Genomic DNA, 24049 nt, shown 5'->3' on the forward strand with positions numbered 1-24049 from the left:
TCTTCTTTGAACCTTTTCTAACTCCACGATATCTTTTTTGAGATACAGCGACCAGAATTGAATGTAATACTCAAGGTGAGGTGGCACCATGGAGCGATATAGAGGCATTATAATATTTTTGGTCTTATTTTGCATCCCTCTCCTAATTATTCCTAGTATCCTGTTTGCTTTTTTGGTCACCACCGCACTTCAGTGTATTGTGTACAATGACACCTAGGTCTTTTTCTTGAGTGCTGACTCCTAAAGTGGACCCTAGCATCAAATAGCTATGATTCAGATTATTCTTCTCAATGTGCGTCACTTTGCATTTGTTTATATTAAATTTTATCTGGTCATTTGGATACTCTAGAACAGCATTACATGGTGGAAGGTCAAAAGGAGGTTACATATAGTCAGGGGACATACTGAACAAATCTGGTAGATAAGAACACAAAGTTTGAAAGTGACTCTAGCTTTAATTGGGAGCCAATGCAGCTTAGACACTTTTTGCGGCTGAGGAATTTGGAAGGGATGTTCCAAGGTCAAACTAGATCGAATTGCCCACCGTTGAAGGGAATTGCGAAATTCGATGGGTAGCTGGATTGCATCGTCTAGATCCCCCGTGGCCTGAAACCACTGGGAAGCTAGGGTCCATTGAGCCGATCGCATGTGAAGACGGGCCATGGGAGTCACATGGACTGTGGAGGCCATATGGCCTAGTAGTCTCAACATCTGCCAAGCTGTGACCTGATGACGCTGTGGCCAAGGAAACGAGAGACAGAAGGTTGTCCGCCCTCGCCTCTAGAAGATAGGCGTGAGCTGTCCGTGAATCCAGCAGCGCTCCTATGAATTCTAGTTTCTGAACTGGAAGACGATGGGACTTTGGATAATTTATGACAAACCCCAGTAGCTCCAGGAGTTGAATAGTCACCTGCATGGACTGCAGAGCTCCTGCCTCTGAGGTGTTCTTCACCAGCCAATCGTCGAGATAGGGGAACACATGCACTCCCAGTCTGCGTAGCAACGCTGCAACTACCGCCAGGCATTTGGTAAACACCCTGGGCGCAGACATGAGCTCAAAGGGCAGCACACAATACTGAAATTACTGTGTTCCCAGATGGAATCGAAGATACTGCCTGTGAGCTGGTAGTATCGGGATGTGCATATAAGCATCCTTTAAGTCCAGAGAGCATAGCCAGTCGTTTTTCTGAATCATGGGAAGAAGGGTGCCCAAGGAAAGCATCCTGATCTTTTCTCGGACCAGATATTTGTTCAGGGCCCTTAGGTCTAGGATGGGACGCATCCCCCGTTTTTTTTTGCACAAGGAAGTACCTGGAATAGAATCCCAGTTCTTCTTGCCCTGGTGGAACGGGCTCGACCGCATTGGCGCTGAGAAGGGTGGAGAGTTCCTCTGCAAGTACCTGTTTGTGCTGGGAGCTGTAAGAATGAGCTCCTGGTGGGCAATTTGGAGGTTTGGATTCCAGATTGAGGGTGTATCCTAACTGGACTATTTGAAGAACCCACCGGTTGGAGGTTATGAGAGGCCACCTTCGGTAAAAAAATATCAACTTCCCCCTGAAAGGCAAGTTGTCCGGTACGGACACTTTTATTGAGGCTATGCTTAACTGGAGCCAGTCACAAGCCCGTCCCTTGCTTTTGCTGGGGAGCAGTATGGGCCTTAGACACACGCTGTTGACGAGAATGAGCGCACTTTGGCTGAGCCTGGGCAGGCTGCCAAGAAGCAGGAGTGTACCTACGCCTAGGATAGGAATAGTGAGCACTTCTCTTCCCTCCAAAATACCTCCTAGATGAGGAGGTAGTAGCAGAAGGTGCCCGGTGGGAGAGAGAATCCATAGCATCATTATGCTTCTTGATCTGATCAACAAGATCCTCTACTTTTTCACCAAAAAGGTTGTCCCCCAGGCAAGGAACATCCGCCATTCGCTGCTGGAAAGAATGATCCAGGTCAGAGACACGCAGCCATGAGTGTCTGAACATCACTATACCCTGAACAGCGATCCTGGATGCTACATCAGAAGTGTCAAATGTACCACTGGCCAGGAATTTTCGACATGCCTTCTGCTGCCTGACCACCTGGTGAAAAGGCTCGGCCAGCTCTGGAGGGAGTGCATCAACCAAACTCGACAGTTGCCGTATTGAGTCCCGCAAGTGCACGCTCGTGAAGAGCTGGTATGAGTGAATCTTGGCAGCGAGCATAGCGGCCTGATACGTCTTCCTCCCAAGGGGTGCCAAAGCATAGCCTCTAGAACTCCTGGCTCTCTTGAGGGCAGAGTCCACCACTATGGGGTAACTGAGACCTCATCAATCCAGGTTCACCGTGGATCCGATACTGGGATTCAGCTTTCTTCGGGACCACAGGGCCAGACAGAGGGGCCGACCTGTTTCGCATAAGGACTTCCTTCAGTACCTTATGCAGAGGAACTGTCACGGCCTCTTTAGGTGGAGAAGAATAATCCATGACCTCGAGCATCTCAGTCCTGGGCTCATCCTCAACCTCCACAGGGAAGGGAATAGCCGTAGCCATTTCCCGGACAAAAGAGGAAAAAGACAGACTCTCCGGTGGAGATAGTCTCCTCTCTGGTGGAGGGGAAGGATTAGAGGGAATCCCAAAGGACTCATCAGAAGAAAAGTATTTGGGATCTTCCTCTGACTCCCACGAACGCTCCTGCTCAGTGTTGGATAAAACCTGTGTAAAGGTACTTCGACACTGAACCTGCCTTGACGCCAAGGAACGATATCATCTATGGTGATGTCAAGAGGCCGACGCCTGGTCCGACTGTGGCGAAGCTCCCTCCACCGACGTCGGAGAGTCGACCTAGGTGGCAGCCGATGCCACAGGCAGCACCGCAGTCGGGGACCTCACTGCAGAAGGGCCAGACACCGCTGCAGCAGATGGTAGAGAAGGCGTAAGCACCCCCGACACCAAAACTGACTGTCGTAGCAGTCCCTCCAGAAGTTCTGGAAACAAGGTCTGGATGCATTCGTCGAGAGCCGCCATCGGAGAAGGCTGTGGGGTCAGTGGAACAGGTGGTGTCAGAATCCGTGGAAGCTCGGGAGCAGGTACTGGGCTGCTAGGAGACCGGCGCATCGCACCTCCTGTATCGAGGAGGAGCGATCCTCTCGGCACCGACGCTTCTCGGGTGCCGACTCTCTCGACGCTCCGGAGGTCCCGGTACCGTGTGTCGAAGGAGAATGATGACGGTGCTTCTTCGCCTTCACTTGACGCCCGTCATCAAGACTCCTCGGTACCGATGAGGAGGACGTGGAATCCTCACGCCTCCTCGGGGCCGGGTCCGACGAAGGTCAGTCCAGGGGGGCCTGCATAACAGGAGGTCTTGAGGCAGGCGGAGACCCACTCGACTTCTCACTGCTCCCAGTGCGAGTTGGTCTGTCAGCAGCCATTACCTCTCTTCCCAACATCGATGCTCATTTCGATGTCTATGCCGCCGCCCTCGGTACCAATGTCAATGACGAAGGAGCAGACCGAGCCCCAAAAAGCTTTTCTTGTTGGACTTCTCGAGACGCTTGGCTCCGTTTCTTCATACGAAGACACAGACTACAAGCAGCTGGGCTATGGTCAGGCCCAGGCATTGGATACAACAGGCGTGGATATCAGTACCTGAGATGGTCCGGTTGCACCGAGTACAACGTTTGAAGCAGCTGGGTGTCTTCAATGACATGGAAGGAAAAATGGCTTTGGCGAAATCAAACACTGCGATTGTGCCAAAAAAGAGAAGGGCACAAAAAGGGAGAAAACCCGAATGCACGGCCTGGTCAAAAAGAAAGTAAACTTAAAATACAGAAATAAATACTAAAAGAAACTATGGGCATATATATATTTTTTAAATGACTAAAATAATAAAAGAAATAGTCGTCAGACTCTGTTTCTGGGCCAAGAACAAGGAGAGCAGAAAAAAATCCTCTCACCTCGTCGCGGACAATAAAGAACCGAGGAGGCACGCTCACGCGACAGGCGGGAAGTCATCTGCACATGTGCGGTGCGCGCTGCATGCACACCAGAAGACTCTGGCAAAAAGTTTTAATTTTCCTGGTAAAAATTTGCCGTTTCCTGGGCCGACGCGGACGTCGACCCACATGTGAGAACAAGCAGCCTGCTTGTCCTCGGAGAAAAGTGAGAAATACTGCACTTGGATAGAAGGGGATGGGAGAGGAGAGGGGGATATGCTCATGGATGGGAGAAAAAGGAAAGGGGGACATGCTCATGGTTGTTTGCTTTTTTAGAAAGGCACATCTTTTCATTTTTTATTTAGCAGAGTAAGGAATAAAATGCATTTCTGTTACTTTACCGGGATTTTCACTGCTTATAGCATCTGGTTTTCTTGGAGGGGGTCAAGGCGACTGTGTGGTGCAGGGGCGAGATAGTCGCGGGGTAGGGATGTGGTGAGGCGGGGGTGGGATGGGGTAGAGTAGAGCAGAGTGGGGTTAGGGTGGGGCTGGGGCAGGTCTGCATTTTATTTTGTGCCCTCTTTTTTGTCAAATATAGTAATCCTATCTCCTTCCCATTTTACCACTCTTACATAACACTCCTATACTCATTTTAACCACTCTTACATAACACACTCTCTCCTCTCCCTTGGTGTAGTTTGACTATTCGCTGTTCTTTGAACCATATAAATCAAGAATTTTCAGAAGTAATTTTTTGCTATGTGAAAGATGGTGCAGCCCTGAAGACCTTGGTGCATCCACCTGTGCTGAGTCAACTAGACTCCTGTAACTCACTCCTCCCAGGGGTACCTTCCTATTTGATCAAGCATCTCCAGCTAATTAAAAAAAAGCTGTCAAATTGCTTTATAAAATGTACAAGTATGATCATGAGACCTCTTTTGTTATCCAAGAACACTGGCTCTCAACTTTCAGCAGAATACAGTAGAAGATCTAGGTTCCTCAGGCCCCATCACCTCAAGCTCTGGTGGCCATGGGGGGGGGGGGGGGGGGGGGGAATGAGTGAAGGAACTGGAAGGTGTGTAAGAAAAGGTGAAAGAGTGAGTGAGTGACAGAATGTGGGTACTGAAGAGGAAGAGGGCAGAGAAAGTGACTGAAAAGGCTGTAGGGTCTGAATGAGAGATCAGAATGTGAAGGGTCTGAGATAGCTCCAGATTATGAAGGACGTGCTGGGCTTCCCTTCTATGACTTAAAGCCATTTCGTAAACCTCAAAAGAGGTGTAATGTGGTGAGGGAAGGAGACAAGCAAGTGAAGATAGTATATGGTGCTGCTCCTCCCTCCACCCCCCCCCCCCCCCCAAAGAAAGGCCATAATTTGAATTCCAGAACCCCATTGTGAGGTAATTCTACACCAGTGCCCCAGCACCTACTTTCCTTGATGGAATTCTAGCATAAATGTGACATATGAGCCTATAATTTTGGGGCGAGCACTTAAGCACCTGAATGCCAGAAACACACACATAACTTAGAATATTCTGTAAGTTATGTGCATAAGTTTGAGTCCTGACCATGCTCTGCCCAGACTCTGCCTACATATATACCTACTTGTAAAATATACGCTATGTAATATACTAGCCGTTGAGCCCGTTAAAACAGGCTAGTGGGTCGCCGCTCCCCCCTCCCCGAGGTCGCCGTCGCCACCCCTCCACCCGGCCCGTCTCTTCGCTATTCAACTTACATCTCCGCAGCAGGCAGATCAGCTGAGCTGCCACTGGCCTTCATTCTCTGCCTGTGTCCCGCCCTCGTGTGACGTAACATCGGCAAGGGCGGGACACAGGCAGGGAAGGAAGGCCAACGGCAGCTCAGCTGATCTGCCTACTGCAGAGATGTAAGTTGAATGTAAGAGACGGGCCGGGTAGAGGGGTGGCGGCAGCGGCGACTCCGGGTGGGGGGGTACCAGTGGCGGCGACCTCGGGGGGGGGCAGGGGGAGCGGTGGCGACCTCGGTGGTTCCCTCCCCTTCACACAGTTTCCCTCTCTGTCCCGCCCCCCGTCATCACATATTGACGCGGGGGCGGGACAGAGAGGGAAGTCTCTACTGCGCATTTGCGAGTGAGCACGGTCACTCGTAGTTTATATATTTGATACGCACGTATTTACATAATAGTGCTTAGGTGGAATTTTGGCATTTATGCATGTTTTTGAACACCTACATACTATTCTAATCATTTACATGTGTAATCAGTGTGGAAATGTTGGCACCCACTTTAAAGAATTACTCCTAAGTGTCCCAGCAGGCTGATGAGAGCAGGCAGTGCAAACAATCTGACCCCACTGCCTAAAATGGAAGGGAATCAGCTGATTCCAGTTCCAAGATGCAACCTGTGCCTTAGTGACCTTGAAAAAAGAGGAGGGGTATTGCTGGCAAAGGATCCAAAGAGGGGGAAATTAGGGACCATCATGGGGATTGAAGGTTGAGAGCTCTAGCACCACTGGGGAAATAATAAGGGGAGGACTTGGGATGGAAGACCAGGATGAAGAGGGTGGAAAGGAAAAAGGGCCTATTTTCTCTACTCTTATCTCCAGCACCCAAACAGTGTTCAGCCCCCAGTGCTCCATGAGAATAAGGAGGGAAAAAGAATAAAGAGTATATTCATGTGTGTGTGGGGGGGAAGAGTTTCACAAAATGACAGTTCACACCTGGCCCTAGCCTGCCCCCTTCCTTACCTATTGAATCCTCAACTTCAAAACGATGATTCCAGTGAACGGTTAAGTGAAGTCTCTACATCCACCTTGGACAGCACAATGCAGGTCAACAGCACACTACAAAAGTTAAAATAAGAGTCATGCCTTTGAATGAACTTCCACTGGATTTACAAAACTCCCTTTCAAAAGCCAGATCTTCCCAATAAATAAAATGTATTCAGGTTTGCTCAGAGCTTGATATGCCATCCGTTGCAAATACATCTAGGTGGAAAATTTGCCAATGGACTTGCTCAAAACTGGTTTAGGGTTGGCCAAAATCAGGTAGATATGCCTTCGGGGAAATTCTGGCAGGTCTGTTGTGTTAAACCAGTTCTGAGTATACTCTGCTGCCATCACCTATCCCTAGATTGCGTCATGAGCCTCAGATGTCATACAGAATGAGCCTTTTATCTGGTACAAGCCATTCTGCAGGCAGGTCACTTTTCACTGAACTAGACCCTGGTATCGCCCTACTTCAACTTAGCGATAGGCAAAGCAGAAGACTGAAGAAAAAGACATGCAAGACTCTACCAGATTTAGCAGGTATGGTCTTTTACAGGAAGAGCATGCAATGGGAACAAGTCCTAGACAATGACCTTAAAGCATATGGAGACTTATGCACCGTTGGCTAGAGAGCAATCACTACCTGGAAAGTTCCTCTTTCCTAAAAGGCATTAATTTGGCTTCTTCGCTACATGACATTTCATAAGTCTATGAGATTACACATGCATTCTCCCCCAGGTCACTGCAGCACAAACTGTCACCTACACCATCATACCACAGCTTCCAACATCCTTAGCATCTGAGACCTAAAGAAAGGACCTAATATGGTTCCTGGTCCATCACCTCTAGTGGGTTAACTTAAGAACTGCCCAAAAGGTATCAAGCCTTCATAGAATCCATTTCTTCCTAAGGACCCAGACAGCTGCCTTGTATCTACAACAATCTAATTACCTTTACTGCAACCTCACGGGAATGACCTCTCGTACTAGCCCCTGAAACCCCCGTACTGTGAGAGGCCTAGTGAGGACTTTCTCAACAGTGCCCATCTCTTAGAAACAAAAACAATCGCACGCTCTTGGCAGGACGCTAATCTTTGGCATGCTCGTTGTTTCCCACGCTAAAGCCTCTGAGCATTCTGCGTTCCTTAAAGCGGACTGCATTCTTCCAATTAAAGTAACCTATAGAAAAATGGGCATGGCCCAAGAGACCAATCAGAAAGTTACCAGTATCAACACAGCAATCACAAGGTGACCTCCAGAAAGGATGTGTTCGATATTCCTTTTGTCAAGAACCATGGTAGAGTAAATATGATTTTTTAATCTTTTTTATTGGCGATTTAGCATTGCAGAAGATACAATTCCTTCAGTCTTTTAAAACTCTCCTATCTACCCTGTGTCCTAATGGGCAGCACTCAGATTGTTTTGCTTTGCCAAATTGTCTGTCACTGAGGTCACTGAGGTCAGTGCTTGCCTGCCTAGCAGACCACTTCCGGCAGGCACGGTCCCAAGCACATCCTGTTGGAGATGAGAATTATTATATAGGATTTGGGAGTATAGTTTCGCTGCTGATATTTTCTTGTCACCTCCGAGCCAATATATTACCTAGACTGGTTTTGGAGAGTAGATTGGGGAGGGCACCAGAGGGTAAAGTGATTGATTGGTATTTCATGATATTGCTGTAATGTTCAAGTTGTACCATTTGATGGTTGCTTTGTAAGTGGTTAGGAAAGTGTTAAACTGGAGAAGGGGGGGGGGGGGGGAGTTGTGAATGACTGAAAGACATGCAAATTTGGGACAGGAAAACAATCTCAATGCTGGCCATTAGCACAAAGGGTACATAGGACAGTTTTAAAAGACTGAAGGAACCAAAAGTGTTCGGGGGGGGGGCAAGTTCTGAATGAATGAAAGAAATGAAAATTTACGAGAGGAACACAATCTGAATGCCGGGCATTTGTACACAGGGTACATAGGACACTTTAAAAAAAAAATGAAGGATGTGAAAGTATTACATCTTGGGGGAGGGGTGAGGAGGAAAGCGGTGGGGTATCCGGATACTGAGCGTTAGGGCCACGGGGGTACATAGACTTTTGAAAGCCTTAAGGAACCCAAAGTGTGGGAAGGAGGAGGAAAAGGAGGGGAGGGAACGGGGTGAGGGGCATTAGGAACAGGGGAGGGGGCCCTGTCACACACTCTCATTCTCACACACACACACTGTCACACACACAGTCTCACTCTGTCACACACCCGCACACTCGCTCTGGCTCTCTCTTTCTCAAACATACACACTCCCAGGAAAACCTTGCTAGCGCCCGTTTCATTCGTTCCAGAAACGGGCCTTTTTTACTAGTAGCATAATAAGAGCCTTTTCCACCAGCTCACCACAAAGTAATGATTATAACCATCACACCCTACTATATTATGTGGCTCATTTTAAAAAAAGAAAAATGTTCATTAAGAAGCACAAAGCGACAGACGGATGTTTTCCATGCAAAAAACATCCAAATCATTATTTTCAAAATATATTTTTAAGACGTTTTTCTAAGACGTCTGTATGCAGTACATTCAAATCACAAGGGAGCAAGTCAGGAGTGGGATCTGGGCGTTCCCAAAACTTGGACGTTTTTCTGCCACAATGAAAACAAAACAAAAACGTCCAGGGTTAAAAGTTGGGCGCTTTGGTCTGGACCTGTTTCACTCACAACTAAGTCATTAAAAAAGTGCCCTAAATGACCAGATGACCACTGAAGGGATTAAGGCATGACCCTCAATTAATCCCTCAGTGGTCACTGACCCCTCCCACCCCTCCAAGATGTGAAAGAAACAGTAAGTTCCAGCCTCTATAATAGAATCAGATGTTATAGCCGGTCCTCTTAGAGTGGGTTATAGGCAAGGATCCTCTTCTCTACAGTGTACAGCACCGATCACTAACTATTCCAGGGATTTGCTTGCTGCTCTAACTGGTACACTTGTGGTGGAAAGTGTGAGCCCCCCAAAACCTAACAAAAACCTACTAAAGGTGATACCTGCAGGCATAAGGGCTATTGTAGTGGTGTACAGTTGGATACAAGTAGGTTTTTGGTGGGTTTTTGAAGACACACCATACAATATAAAAGGTGGTAACAGTGAAAGTACTTTGGAGCTTTTATGTGAAGTCCACTCCAGTGATCCCTAGGGTGCCCCACTGCTCTGTGTGGCCAGTCTACTAAGAACCCATACGTCCCAATGGCTTGTTTTTATGCATTTTCCCCTTGAACGTTTTTTTTTTCTTGAAAATAGTCACAAAAGAAAAACACGCTGAACACAAAACATCTTGCGGGAGAGACTTCGCTCTGAGCAAAGTCGTACTGTGGCGAAGTGGGAGATCTTGTGGGAGCCCTTCTTGAAGAACTGTTCTTGTTAACAGGTCAGGCGGGGTGGAGTTGGGGAGGTGGGGGAATGAGGAGATGACTAGGTTAGTGGGGTTCTGATGCTCTGGGGGGAGTGGGGGGTGGATTTTGTGGGTAAGGGTTGTGGGGATATTCCTAAAACTGTTGAAAAAGTTGAAGATACTGATTGTTTAGTGTATCTTGTTGACATTTGGTGCCAAATATTTTCTTCTGGCTGAGGAGATAAGTCGTTGGATCTCATGCACTGATTTTGTTCGATGGTTTTTGCTGATGTTTGTACATTTGTCAATGTTCAATAAAATCTTCCAGAAATTAAAAAAAAAAACATACAGGAAATGGCCATTTTCAAAACAAAAAGATAGATGTTTTTCAGGTTTGAACATGGCCACATTCGCCACTTGATTTCTGGACGTTTTCAGCAAAAGTTGGATTTAGACATCATATCGAAAATGGCCTTCAATATATATACTTGTAAATATAGGGCCCGATATTCAGCATCTGAGCCGCTGGCTGACCTGACCCGGATATTAAATGCCAGGGCACGTGTGGCTCCCAGCATTCAATATCTGGGTCTCAGCGGTCACCCAGAAGTTAACTGGGTACCGGCCGATATTCAGACCCGCACCCGATTAACTTTAGCGCATAAAGTTAGAACAACCTTTTTGCTGTACTAACTTTATGAAGTTACTTAGCTGGTTAGCAGACTGAAAATCGCCACTAACCACCTGGTTAGGAGAGCCAGTTAGCAGCACTAACTCATTAAGTGCTGCTGAATATCAGCTGTCGGGTCGCTAAGCGGAGTTTATCCGGGCAGGAACCTCTCCTGCCTAGTTAAACCCTTTTGAATATTTGGCAGAAGATTCTTTTTAAATGTACATTTGATATTACTACTACTACTACTATTTAGCATTTCTATAGCGCTACAAGGCGTATGCAGCGCTGCACAAACATAGAAGAAAGACAGTCCCTGCTCAAAGAGCTTACAATCTAATAGACAAAAAATAAAGTAAGCAAATCAAATCAATTAATGTGTACAAGAAGGAGGAGAGGAGGGTAGGTGGAGGCGAGTGGTTACGAGACAAAAGCAATGTTAAAGAGGTGGGCTTTCAGTCTAGATTTAAAGGTGGTCAAGGATGGGGCAAGACGTAGAGGCTCAGGAAGTTTATTCCAGGCATAGGGTGCAGTGAGACAGAAGGCGCGAAGTCTGGAGTTGGCAGTAGTGGAGAAGGGAACAGATAAGAAGGATTTATCCATGGAGCAGAGTGCACGGGAAGGGGTGTAGGGAAGGACGAGTGTGGAGAGATACTGGGGAGCAGCAGAGTGAGCACATGTATAGGTTAGTAGAAGAAGTTTGAACAGGATGCGAAAACGGATGGGGAGCCAGTGAAGCGACTTGAGGAGAGGGGTAGTATGAGTAAAGCGACCCTGGCGGAAGACAAGACGGGCAGCACAGTTTTGAACCGATTGGAGAGGGGAGAGGTGACTAAGTGGGAGGCCAGCAAGAAGCAGATTGCAGTAGTCTAAATGAGAGGTGACAAGGGTGTGGATGAGGGTTTTGGTAGAGTGCTCGGAAAGAAAGGGGCGGATTTTACGGATGTTGTAAAGAAAGAAACGACAGGTCTTGGCGATCTGCTGGATATGAGCAGAGAAGGAGAGAGAAGAGTCAAAGATGACCCCAAGGTTTCGAGCTGAGAAGACAGGGAGAATGAGAGAGCCATCAACAGAAATAGAAAACGGGGGGAGTGGGGAGGTGGGTTTGGGGGAAAAAATGAGAAGCTCGGTTTTGGTCATGTTTAATTTCAGGTGGCGTTGAGACATCCAGATAGCAATGTCAGACAAGCACGCTGAAACTTTGGTTTGGATGCAAGGTGAGATATCAGGGGTAGAAAGGTAGATTTGGGAGTCATCAGCATAGAGATGGTAGGAAAAGCCATGGGATGAGATTAATGAACCAAGGGAAGAGGTGTAGATAGAAAAGAGGAGGGGACCAAGAACAGAACCCTGAGGTACACCGACAGGCAGAGAGATAGAAGTAGAAGAGGATCCACCAGAGTGAACACTAAAGGTGCGGAGGGAGAGGTAGGAAGAGAACCAGGAAAGGACAGAGCCCTGGAATCCAAGTGAGGACAGGGTATCGAGAAGTATGCTGTGATCGACAGTGTCAAAAGCAGCGGAAAGATCAAGATATTCTTCCAAAGCCACACAGAGAGGGACAGTGACAGAGCTAGGAACAGATCTGAAGTCAGAGAGATAAATGGGGTGGTGAGGTAATTTTTATAAGCCTGTGCAACTGCAAAGTCCACAGTTCATTTTCATAGCAACAGGGTTGGCCCAACCATTAGGCAAGACCAGGTGGCTGCCTAAGGCAGCAGTTTCTAGATGGGCAACAAAAAAACAGCTAATCCTGGCAGCCACACAAACTGAAAGAACCACCAGTGCCTACCTTTATCTGCAAACACAAGATAATATTTACAAGCATGATGTCCAATTAGGTGATTTTATACGATTGCTGTAGGGCAATTATGACCGTAGAGTTTAATTATCAAAATCCTGGAGGGGGGAGCGGACAGCTGGAGGTTCGCCTAGGATATCCAATACTCGTAACCCAGTTCTGATCTGGAAACCAATGGTTATAGCAGGGGACTGAGAACCAAGGAAGCACAGTTCAAATCCCACTGTGGCTCCTTGTGATCTCAGGCAAGTCACTTAACTTTCCATTACCTCAGATACAAGCTTAGATTCTAAGCGATTTATCGGCAGAAATACCTACAGTACCTGAATGTAACTTGCTTTAAGGTACTACTACTACTACTTAACATTTCTAAAGCGCTACCAGGGTTACACAGCGCTGTACAATTTTAAACGAGGAAGGACAGTCCCTGCTCAAAAGAGCTTACAATCTAAAGGACAAGTATGCAGTCAATCAAATGGGGCAGTATAGGTTTCCTGAATAGAGGTAAGTGGTTATGTGCCAAAAGCTACAGTGAAGAGGTGGGCTTTGAGTAAGGATTTGAAGATGGGCAGGGAGGGCGCATGGCGTATGGGCTCGGGAAGTTTATTCCAAGCATAGGGTGAGGTGAGGCAGAAGGGGCGGAGTCTGGAGTTGGCGGTGGTGGAGAAGGGTACTGATAGGAAGGATTTGTCCTGTGAGCGGAGGTTGCGGGTAGGAACGTACGGGGAGATGAGGGTAGAGAGGTAATGAGGGGCTGCAGATTGAGTGCATTTGTAGGTTAGTAGGAGAAGCTTGAACTGTATACGGTATCTGATTGGGAGCCAGTGAAGTGACTTGAGGAGAGGGGTGATGCGAGTATATAGGTCCATGCGGAAGATAAGACGCGCGGCGGAATTCTGGACGGATTGAAGGGGGGATAGATGGTTAAGTAGGAGGCCAGTGAGTAGTAGGTTGCAATAGTCAAGGCGAGAGGTAACGAGCGAGTGGATGAGGGTTCGGGTATGGTATGAGGCTACTCTATAATCCCTTCAAACCCCCTGCCCCCCCATACCAATTTTTGCAGCCAAAAAACAGCTGCTAAATTACATGTACATTTGTAAAACCAAAATCTAAAGTTAATTTCCTTACCCTGTCTTCTCCTTACAGCGGGAATATCGCCACTCAGTCTGGCAAAACATATTTATGCTGTCCAGCAAGAGTGAGAGCCATTGTTAAACAGAGTAACCCGAATAAATATCCGTTTACCTAGGAAATGCCTTTGTAAATTGTTCTCAGAGTGACCTGCCCCAAGGTCACACAGATCATTGGTAGCGCTAAGATTAGAACTGAGGACCAGGGAGACAAATGGGACTCACCCTCAGGTCACAGGCGAGATTAGAACCGAGGCCCAGGGAATATAAGGATCAATTTTCAAAAAATGTTCAGTACTTGCACATGAGGAAGATTTTCAGATGAAGTTAGGAGCTTATGTTTTCAGGAGATCATTCATCTAAATTTAGGTATACACTTGCCCAGATTTAGGCATCTTAAGGGGTCCTTTTACAAAGGCGCGCTGAAAAATGGCTTGCGGTAGTGTAGGTGCGGGTTTTGGGCGCACGCTAATCCATTTTTTAGCGCGTCTGTACAAAAGGCCTTTCGTAAAAATTTTGTGCCGAAAATGGACATGCGGCAAAATGAAAATGACCGCGCATCCATTTTAGGTCTGAGACCTTACCGCCAGCCATTGACCTAGCGCTAAAGACTCACGCGGTAACCGGGCGGTAATGACCTATGCGTGCCAAATGCCACTTGGCATGCGTCCATTATGTGCGCCCCAAAATAAAAAATATTTTTCAGATGCGCATATCAGACGTGTGCCAAAATGAAATTACCGCAAGAGCTACGCAGTAGTCGGGCAGTAACTCCATTTTGGCGTGCACTGGGCGCGCGTAGCAGTTTACGCAGCTTAGTAAAAGAACCCCTAAGTTAGGTGCCAGGCACCTAACCATTTTTTTTCCCCCTTCCCCAACTCTGCTAATAAATTTCTCACTTTTTAGGCCCTTTAATTTAAGAATTCAGTCCTCATCAGTTTTCAAAGGGGCCAATTTAGGTGCCGAGTTTCAAAAGGGAGGTGTCTAAGCCCCTGACAAATTGAACCCAAAGTGACTTGCCCAAGCTCACACGGAACCCAAGTGGGATTTGAACTCCATCCTAGTTCACTGCCCTCCCCAGCACACCACTTGTCCCCCGAGTTTAGCACTAGAATTTTGTCAAGATCAGTTTGTACAATCTCCTGCACTAAGAGGTAGATGCACTAAACGTTTTTCATCGTTAAATGAGCCCTCAGGGAAGAATTTCCTATCCTTTCCATGCACTTAAGCCTATTTTCCGACGACAGTAGCAGCTAACGAAAACGGAATGGCGATGAGCAATTAGTGTGAAAACCCCATTGAAACGACATGCACTAACCTTTTCCGATTGCCTTTACGCAGGAAAAAGGCAGGAAAACTAACGAGAGGTCTGGACCTCTCGTTAGGACAGCTCCGTGCCAGGAAAAATCATTAAGTGAAAAAATAAACAAACTTTGAGCCAATCCCAGCGCATTAGCAGAGCTAAAAGCGCTGTGATTGGTCCAAAGGACGTCAGAAAACACATAAAAAAATAAAAATAAAAAAAGGATCGGGAGGGGGCAAGGGCGCTCATCAGGAGCGTCCTGTACGGATGGCCTTGCCCCCCCCCCCCCCGCTGCTCCCCACTTTCCGCCGCTCCCCCACCCCGAAAAAGCAAAATTCAAGCAGCCCCTGCCCCCCTCCCTTCCTCACTACTCTCTCACCTCAGCTCCGCCTCCCGACATCCTCCGCCCTGTGCCCTGCCCCCTCTTGGGGTCGTCGCCGCAATTCCAATCCTCCATCGGGTCCCCCCTCCCTCTTACCGGGCCCGTGCAGCGCCTCTCTCCTCTGTCTGAAGGTGCTGCACGGGCAAGAAGAAAGCTGATGCCTGCCGAGGATCCCGCAGATCTGGCTTTTACACCGTCCCGATGCCTGCCTTCGCACAGCTTCTGTCAAGCGCGTCTCTCTCCTGCTGCGCCCGCCCCTGTCTGATGTCAGTAACCTACGTAGGTTACCGACGTCAGACAGGGGCGGGCCCAGGAGGAGAGAGACGCGCTTGACAGAAGCTGTGCGAAGGCAGGCATCGGGACGGTGTAAAAGCCAGATCTGCGGGATCCTCGGCAGGCATCAGCTTTCTTCTTGCCCGTGCAGCGACTTCAGACAGAGGAGAGAGGCGCTGCACGGGCCCGGTAAGAGGGAGGGGGGACCCGATGGAGGATTGGAATTGCGGCGACGACCCCAAGAGGGGGCAGGGCACAGGGCGGAGGATGTCGGGAGGCGGAGCTGAGGTGAGACAGAGTAGTGAGGAAGGGAGGGGGGCAGGGGCAGCTAGAATTTTGCTTTTTCGGGGGGGGGGGGGGAGCGGCGGAAAGTGGGGAGCAGCGGGGGGGGGGGGGGCAAGGCCGTCCGTACAGGACGCTCCTGATGAGCGCCCTTGCTCCCTCCCGATCCTTTTTTTTTTATTTTTGTTTTGATTTGGGAGCCATGTGCTTGTGATTTGACTGTGTTTTGACTGCTTGTGGCATGCGCAGAGGAGCTAACATAACGCTTGGCTGCTCTGCGCATGATTTGGGGGCCGATTAACGATGTGTATTGTGATTCTTTGATACATTGTACGTTTCAAGACCGATCTCAGCATGTGTGACTTTTTTTTTTGGTGCATTTTTCGTTATTTTAAAATCGTTAGGGCCTTTAACGATTTAGATTTTTTTACGTTTGGTTGCTGCATCTGCCTCTTGGTCTATCCCACCTCTTGGTAAGGTAACAGCTAATTAAGAAAACAGATCAAGGGAATCTTTGCTGTTGCAATAAGTGTGAACAGACCTTGCTTAGCTCTCTGGCATGGACACTTTCAACATTGCTATCCTGCAAACAACAGAAAAACACAAGGAGTGTTTTCCGTAACTTAGTACAATCATTGGTGCTCAGTCATCTAGACTATTGCAACGCACTATATGCCGGCTGCAAAGAACAAATAATCAAGAAACTCCAGACAGCCCAGAAAACTGCAGCTAGACTCATATTTGGCAAACCAAAATTTGAAAGTGCCAAGCCCTTACGAGAAAAATTACACTGGCTTCCACTTAAGGAACGCATCACGTTCAAAATATGTTCACTAGTTCACAAAATTATCCATGGAGACGCACCAGCTTACATGTCTGACCTAATAGACTTACCACCTAGGAATGCCAGAAGATCATCCCGCACATTCCTTGATCTGCACTTCCCCAGTTGTAAAGGAATGAAATATAAATCAATGCACGCGTCAAACTTCACCTACTTGAGCACACAGTTATGGAACGCACTGCCGCGCAACTTGAAATCGACCTACGAAAGAACGAACTTCCGCACGCTACTGAAGACCCATCTCTTTGAAAGAGCATACCAAAAAGACCAACCCAAGTGAACATACACTACACAACTCGCCTATTTAATCTCAGAACACTCTTCCACTACTCATGATGTATTGTAAGCCACTTTGAGCCTGCAAAGAGGTGCGATAAGGTGGGATACAAATGCAACAAATAAATAAAATAAAATAAAAGCACACCACCCATTCCATGAAAGCACAAAAGGGAGGAAGCTTTTGCCTTAAGCAGAACTGAATGTTAAATAAAGAATGGTTTTATTGAAAACTAGTAAACAAAGGCCCGTTTCTGAGTGCAATGAAACGGGCACTAGCAAGGCTTTCATGGCTGCATGGCTCATCGCAGTTTTACCTGGTTCGTGGCGTGCAGCGCTGCTGTTTCCGTTGTAGCTCTGTGTGGGTGGCGGTTTTCGTGCCCCGCCCTCAACGTCATCGCATTTTGACGCGAGGGCGGAGCAGAGCTAGTGTGGAAATCCGGAGTTTGTGGCCTGAGTAGATCGTTGGAGGTGAGAATGTGCTCCGCCCTCAACGTCATAACGTTTGACGCGAGGGCGGGGCCCACAGACTGTGATTTTCGTGGCTTCAGAGCTTCGAACATATGAACTGGCTTCAGTGACGTCAGCAGACAATAGAACGTTGAGGGTGAGTTTTATATATATAGATAGATACTTATGTAGCTAATTTTCTTCATTCTCAGCTGGGTACAGAAATAACAAACAATAATGGGGGAAAAAACCCTCAACTATAAAATTAAGAAAAATATCAACATTATGTGGAGCCAAGATGAGCTTCCCAGGCTAAGTTCACTGGTTCATTTTGCATATTTAACTGCTTGGATGACTAGAATTTAGTATTTCTACTATCCGTCTGTTTTACATCAGTTTAGCTCTAGTATATTTTGTCCTAATTTCTTCTTTGGTGGCAGGGTATACTTCTGAATTGGAATTGGAAAGGTGCAGCGAAGGGCGACTAAAATGATAGCGGGGATGGGACGACTTCCCTATGAAGAAAGACTAAGGAGGCTAGGGCTTTTCAGCTTGGAGAAGAGAAGGCTGAGGGGAGACACAATAGAGGTATATAAAATAATGAGTGGAGTGGAACAGGTGGATGTGAAGCGTCTGTTCACGCTTTCCAAAAATACTAGGACTAGGGGGCATGTGATGAAACTACAGTGTAGTAAATTTAAAACAAATCGGAGAAAATGTTTCTTCACCCAACGCGTAATTAAACTCTGGAATTCGTTGCCGGAGAACTTGGTGAATGGCGGTTAGCTTGGCAGAGTTTTAAAAAAGGGGTTAGACGGTTTCCTAAAGGACAAGTCCATAAACCGCTACTAAATGGACTTGGGAAAAATCCACAATTCCGGGAATAACATGTATAGAATGTTTGTACGTTTGGGAAGCTTGCCAGGTGCCCTTGGCCTGGATTGGCCGCTGTCGTGGACAGGATGCTGGGCTCGATGGACCCTTGGGCTTTTCCCAGTGTGGCATTACTTATGTACTTACGATTTTAAAAATGGCCTTGTTTTCTCTCTAATACCAAAAATGTTGGTTAACTGTTTTTTGTGCTTTGTTTTCAGGCTAGCTAGTCATTCTATGTTACAGTCTCTTGATGTACTGTTAATAAGTAGTGGCTCCTAGCTTTAAAATTCAGATTATTACACTTATATTCCCTCCCTCCGAACCCTAGGCCTTGCTCTTCTTATATAGGTAATCTCCACTAAATAACAATATCCCTCAGTCGCATTTAGGTGATTTTCATGCCTGATACCCTCACCGTAGGACACCTGTTCCACTCACTGCAACCAATCTCCATGGGCTTCATTCACCGTAATAATTATGACTCCTTTGTCCTAAGGAGAACCATCTGGTAGTTTAGTGTTTGACCCATCTGTCGCCAACAGGCTCAAACAGGAACTGGCTGTAATTAAATGATCTTCCAGGACTGTACTGCCAACAGCCTAATTATCACTACTTCCACAGAGGATAAAAGAATCCAAGGATAACTGTAGGCTCTGGTAGATTACAATTTGTGACAGAGGCATCCTCCCTACCAATTGTTGCCCCTAGAAAATTCTTTTGCTGTATTAAAGCATTCTGATGCTCAGAAAATAAGCTCCAAGGTGGATCTAGAGACAAAAAAAAGGGAACTTAAAAGACACTCACAAAGCGCTGACAAAACAGCACAAAACAAAACCTTGCCGCTAGGGACTCCATTTTCAGAAGAATCAATTTAGGGACACAGCCATGGGTACTAGTCTAAAGAAATAACTGGCACGTCATAATCAGATTTAAATAGAGCGTTAAAAATAAATAAACTACTCACTTAGGTCCCTGGAAACAGGATTATGTCCTTCAATATATGTTACCCTTTCAAACTGGGATAGCATGTTCACACTCCGGCGCACAACACTATCTCGTCTGTCACCCATAGCCTATAATCCTTTGTTTTACCCAGGTACGACAAGGGGAATATTCACAAGATGGTACACTGAGGGACTACGACAATGGGGCCATTTATTTGATGGCGAGAATTTGTTGTCCTACTCTGCAGCTCTTGAGAAATTCCCGATAGTGGGATCTGATCGATACGCCTATTTTCAATTGGCATCCTTTCTTAAGACAAGGGCAGTTCGGGAGGTTATGGCCAGAGAACAAACAGCGATAGAGCTTATCTGTGAAGGTCCTCCTACGACTACTGGGCTGGTCTCTCGCCTGTATCACATTATTAATAGACAATCCCCGAGGTATACACTTCATAGGAAGGGTTGGCAGAGGGAGCTGGGTATGGAACTGGAGGAAGCTACATGGGAGAGGTTGGAGCGGGCAGTGGTGAGGGTGTCGTCTCATGTGCCCTTCCGGGAGAATGCGGTGAAGGTGCTGTATCGTTGGTACTTGACACCTGAGCGTCTTCAGCGTATTTACCCCACATTGACGGGGCTGTGCTGGAGGGGTTGTGGGGTACGTGGCACAGCTGGCCACCTATGGTGGACCTGTAAGAAGGTTAGGGCCTATTGGAGATCGATTCATAGTAGGTTACAAGGATGGACGGGCAGCCCAATGCCATGGAGCCCAATGTTCTTTCTATTTTTTGGGGGAGCAGTGAACCTTTCCAGAAACCAACATATATTTGTGGGACAGGCCATAACTGCCGCAAGAGTTATAATTGCTGCATGTTGGAAGCAGCCTATGACTCCGCCTATCATTAGATGGGTCCAAAAACTGAGATACACCTGCGAGATGGAAAGACTTCTAGCAGAGAGGCATAACCAATTAGGCAGATGGCATCAGATCTGGGATTCTTTTCTTCTTCATGTATAACTTGATTTAAGGTTTCTGTTAAAGTTGTGCCGGAAGGGTGGGTGGGAGGGGCAGGGAGGGAGGGATGGGTAAATAATAGAATATTATAAATGAAAACTCTGAAAATGTGAAGTTTTGGAACCATAAATCTGACTAATTTATTTGACACTTCAATGCAATAAGGATTACTTACTTTTTGGTACATAGAGCAATAATCACTTTGACTTGTATTGTATAAACGTGAACTTTTGAGAATACTTTGGCCTACATAAATGACATGTACTATGGCTTGCATATTGTACTATGTTTCAGATGTTTTGTATTATCTATTAATAAAGACTTCAAAAAATTAAAAAAAAAAATAAACTAAAAATGGAGTGGAGTGGAGGAGTGGCCTAGTGGTTAGGGTGGTGGACTTTGGTCCTGGGGAACTGAGGAACTGAGTTCGATTGACGCTTCAGGCACAGGCAGCTCCTTGTGACTCTGGGCAAGTCACTTAACCCTCCATTGCCCCATGTAAGCCGCATTGAGCGGGAAAGTGCAGGGTACAAATGTAACAAAAATAAAGTAGATACTATTGGAGATTCTACGTGGAATGTTGCTACTATTGGAGATTCTACATGGAATGTTGCTACTGTTGGAGATTCTACATGGAATCTTGCTATTACACTAGCAACATTCCATGTAGAAGCCTGCGCGGGCTTCAGTTTCTGTGAGTCTGTACGTGCAGGACGTCAGACTCACAGAAGCAGAAACCTGCGCGGCCACATTGGTGATCTGCAAGGGCCGACTAGTGGAATAGCAACATTCCATGTAGAATCTCAAATAGTAGCAACAGTGGAGGAGTGGCCTAGTGGTTAGGGTGATGGACTTTGGTCCTGGGGAACTGAGTTCGATTCCCACTTCAGGCAAAGGCAGCTCCTTGTGACTCTGGGCAAGTCACTTAACCCTAGGGGTACAAATGTAACAAAAAAAATTTTTTTCAGGTATTTGAGAACAAAGATAATACATAACATTCAATAGTGTCAATGAGATTAAAGAAATGAGAGAAAAGTTCAATGTTGAGAGGGTCTAAATGATAAGTTTCTTTGAACAGGTTAGTCTTTAATAGTTTCCGGAAGGTTGTCAAATCGCGAGTTGTTTTTATGGCCCTTGGTAATGCATTCCATAGTTGCGTGCAGATGTAGGAAAAGTTAAATGTATATATTGATTTATATTTAAGTCCTTTGCAGTTGATTCTGTCGCCACAGAATTTTGACTCAGGTGTCCCGAATTCAACAAAAAACTTGCGGGCCATCTCCCACTCTCCCACAGTCCCACCGAGAAGCCCGGATCTCCCGCTAAGCAGCTTCCCCTTCCAAAGGCAGCAGGAGATGCCTTAATAAAACGTCATCTCCTGCTACCAGAGGGCCAAGTCCCACAGCTCTTCTCATGACACTAGTCCTGAGGCAGCAAGAGATAATGTTTTATTAAAGCATCTCCTGTTGCTGTTGGAAGGGGGGGTGACTGCTGCTGTCGCAAGCCGCAAATCAGATGTGCCAGGGACAGAGCTGTGGGCAGGGCTGGGAGCATTTCTCCCACTGAAAAAACTGGCCCCCGTGACACCTATAAAACTTCCACTGCAGTTCCTTGTGATCGTCACTTAACCCTCCATTGCCCCAGGTACAAACTCAGTGGCCCTTTTACAAAAGCGCACCAAAAACTGGCCAGCAGCAGTGTGGGCGCGTGTTCTTGGCGTGTGCCGGACCCTTATTGTACAGCGTGAGGAAAAAAGGGATTTTTTTTTTTACTGGGCTGGAAAATGGACGTGCGGCAAACTGAAAACCAGAATATGTCCATTTTCGGCCTGAGACTTTACAGCCATCCATTGACTTAGCGGTAAGGTCTCACACGCTACCCGGGCGGTAAGCATGCAGCGCATGCCAACTGCCGTTTACTGCCGGGTAGGTGCCCCATGGTAGAAAATAGAAAATATTTTCTACCGCATGTTTTTGGCATGTGCCAAATTCAGAATTACCTATCGATGAAAGAACTTTATTTAAGCTCTGTGTTCTTGTTCATCGGATTCTTTATAGTATCTTACCATCTTATATGCTAGATCTCATTAAGTTATCACCACAAAATGCTACCTCATCATCTAGAGAATATCTCATATTACATTTCCCAAGATGTAAAAACTTAAACCTACAAAACTATCCATAATGCTAATTTTTCTTACTAAAGTACCAAACTCTGGAATACATCACCCAAGTATACCTCTTCAATGCTGCATTCGGCACCTAATTCTTACCATTCAGTAAATCCAGACAGCCCCAATTTGACCGCCCCTATCGGACTGACTGTTCACTTGTCTCTTAGATTGTAAGCTCTTCGAGCAGGGACCGTCCCTCTATGTTTAAATTGTACAGCGCTGCGTAACCCTTGTAGCGCTTTAGAAATGTTAAGTAGTAGCAGTATATCAGACACTCAGAGGCGTATTTTGAAAGCACTTAGACTTACAAAGTTTCATAGTAACATATGGAACTTTGTAAGTCTAAGTGCTTTGAAAATGAGCTCCTCAGTCAATTATATGTCGTTTAGAAGTTTACTTAAAGCCCACGTCTTCAGCTAATATTAAATTTTTTTTTAATAGTTGTATACTTGTATTAATATTGTCTTGTAATGCTTCTTCTTAATTTGTTATGCAAGCCACATTGAACCTGAGCTTTCTTGGGAAAATGCGGAGTAGAAATGTCATAATAAATAAATAAGTCCAAGCAAAATAAAACAGCACAAAGGGCCTTTAAAAACACAGGGAACACAATTCTTTCATATAAAAAATCCTTTAATAATAGAATTTGATTGGAGGAAGGCCCGACACGGGCCGTGTTTCGGTGCTACCGCACCTGCGTCAGGGGTCACACCAATGACTAAAAAAACCTCAACAGACTAGTTTCAACTGTCTGACGTTTTCCAGAGTTTTCCACACCAATGACTAAAAAAACCTCAACAGACTAGTTTCAACTGTCTGACGTTCCAGAGTTTTCCACACCAATGACTAAAAAAACCTCAACAGACTAGTTTCAACTGTCTGACGTTTTCCAGAGTTTTCCACACCAATGACTAAAAAAACCTCAACAGACTAGTTTCAACTGTTTGACGTTTTCCAGAGTTTTCCACACCAATGACTAAAAAAACCTCAACAGACTAGTTTCAACTGTCTGACGTTTTCCAGAGTTTTCCACACCAATGACTAAAAAAACCTCAACAGACTAGTTCAACTGTCTGACGTTTTCCAGAGTTTTCCACACCAATGACTAAAAAAACCTCAACAGACTAGTTCAACTGTCTGACGTTTTCCAGAGTTTTCCACACCAATGACTAAAAAAACCTCAACAGACTAGTTTCAACTGTCTGACGTTTTCCAGAGTTTTCCACACCAATGACTAAAAAAACCTCAACAGACTAGTTCAACTGTCTGACGTTTTCCAGAGTTTTCCACACCAATGACTAAAAAAACCTCAACAGACTAGTTTCAACTGTCTGACGTTCCAGAGTTTTCCACACCAATGACTAAAAAAACCTCAACAGACTAGTTCAACTGTCTGACGTTTTCCAGAGTTTTTCACACCAATGACTAAAAAAACCTCAACAGACTAGTTTCAACTGTCTGACGTTTTCCAGAGTCTTCCACACCAATGACTAAAAAAACCTCAACAGACTAGTTTCAACTGTCTGACGTTTTCCAGAGTTTTCCACACCAATGACTAAAAAAACCTCAACAGACTAGTTTCAACTGTCTGACGTTTTCCAGAGTTTTCCACACCAA

The 24049-nt window shown here is 46.2% G+C and overlaps 1 protein-coding gene across 2 annotated transcripts in view; it reads right to left on the reverse strand.

Annotated features, from left to right (window-relative positions):
• Positions 1-24049, reverse strand: part of B4GALT3 (beta-1,4-galactosyltransferase 3) — a 138187-nt gene that overhangs the window by 75736 nt on the left and 38402 nt on the right. The window contains exon 2 of one of the 2 annotated variants that reach the window (XM_030186337.1): positions 6630-6725. The exons of the other annotated variant lie outside the window; for it this stretch is intronic. The gene's annotated coding sequence lies outside the window, so the exon portion shown is untranslated. The remainder of the gene's footprint in view (positions 1-6629; positions 6726-24049) is intronic. 2 annotated transcript variants of the gene reach the window in all.

The sequence above is a fragment of the Microcaecilia unicolor genome, chromosome 14, assembly GCF_901765095.1.
Source record: "Microcaecilia unicolor chromosome 14, aMicUni1.1, whole genome shotgun sequence".
NCBI classification, from domain to species: Eukaryota; Metazoa; Chordata; class Amphibia; order Gymnophiona; family Siphonopidae; genus Microcaecilia; species Microcaecilia unicolor.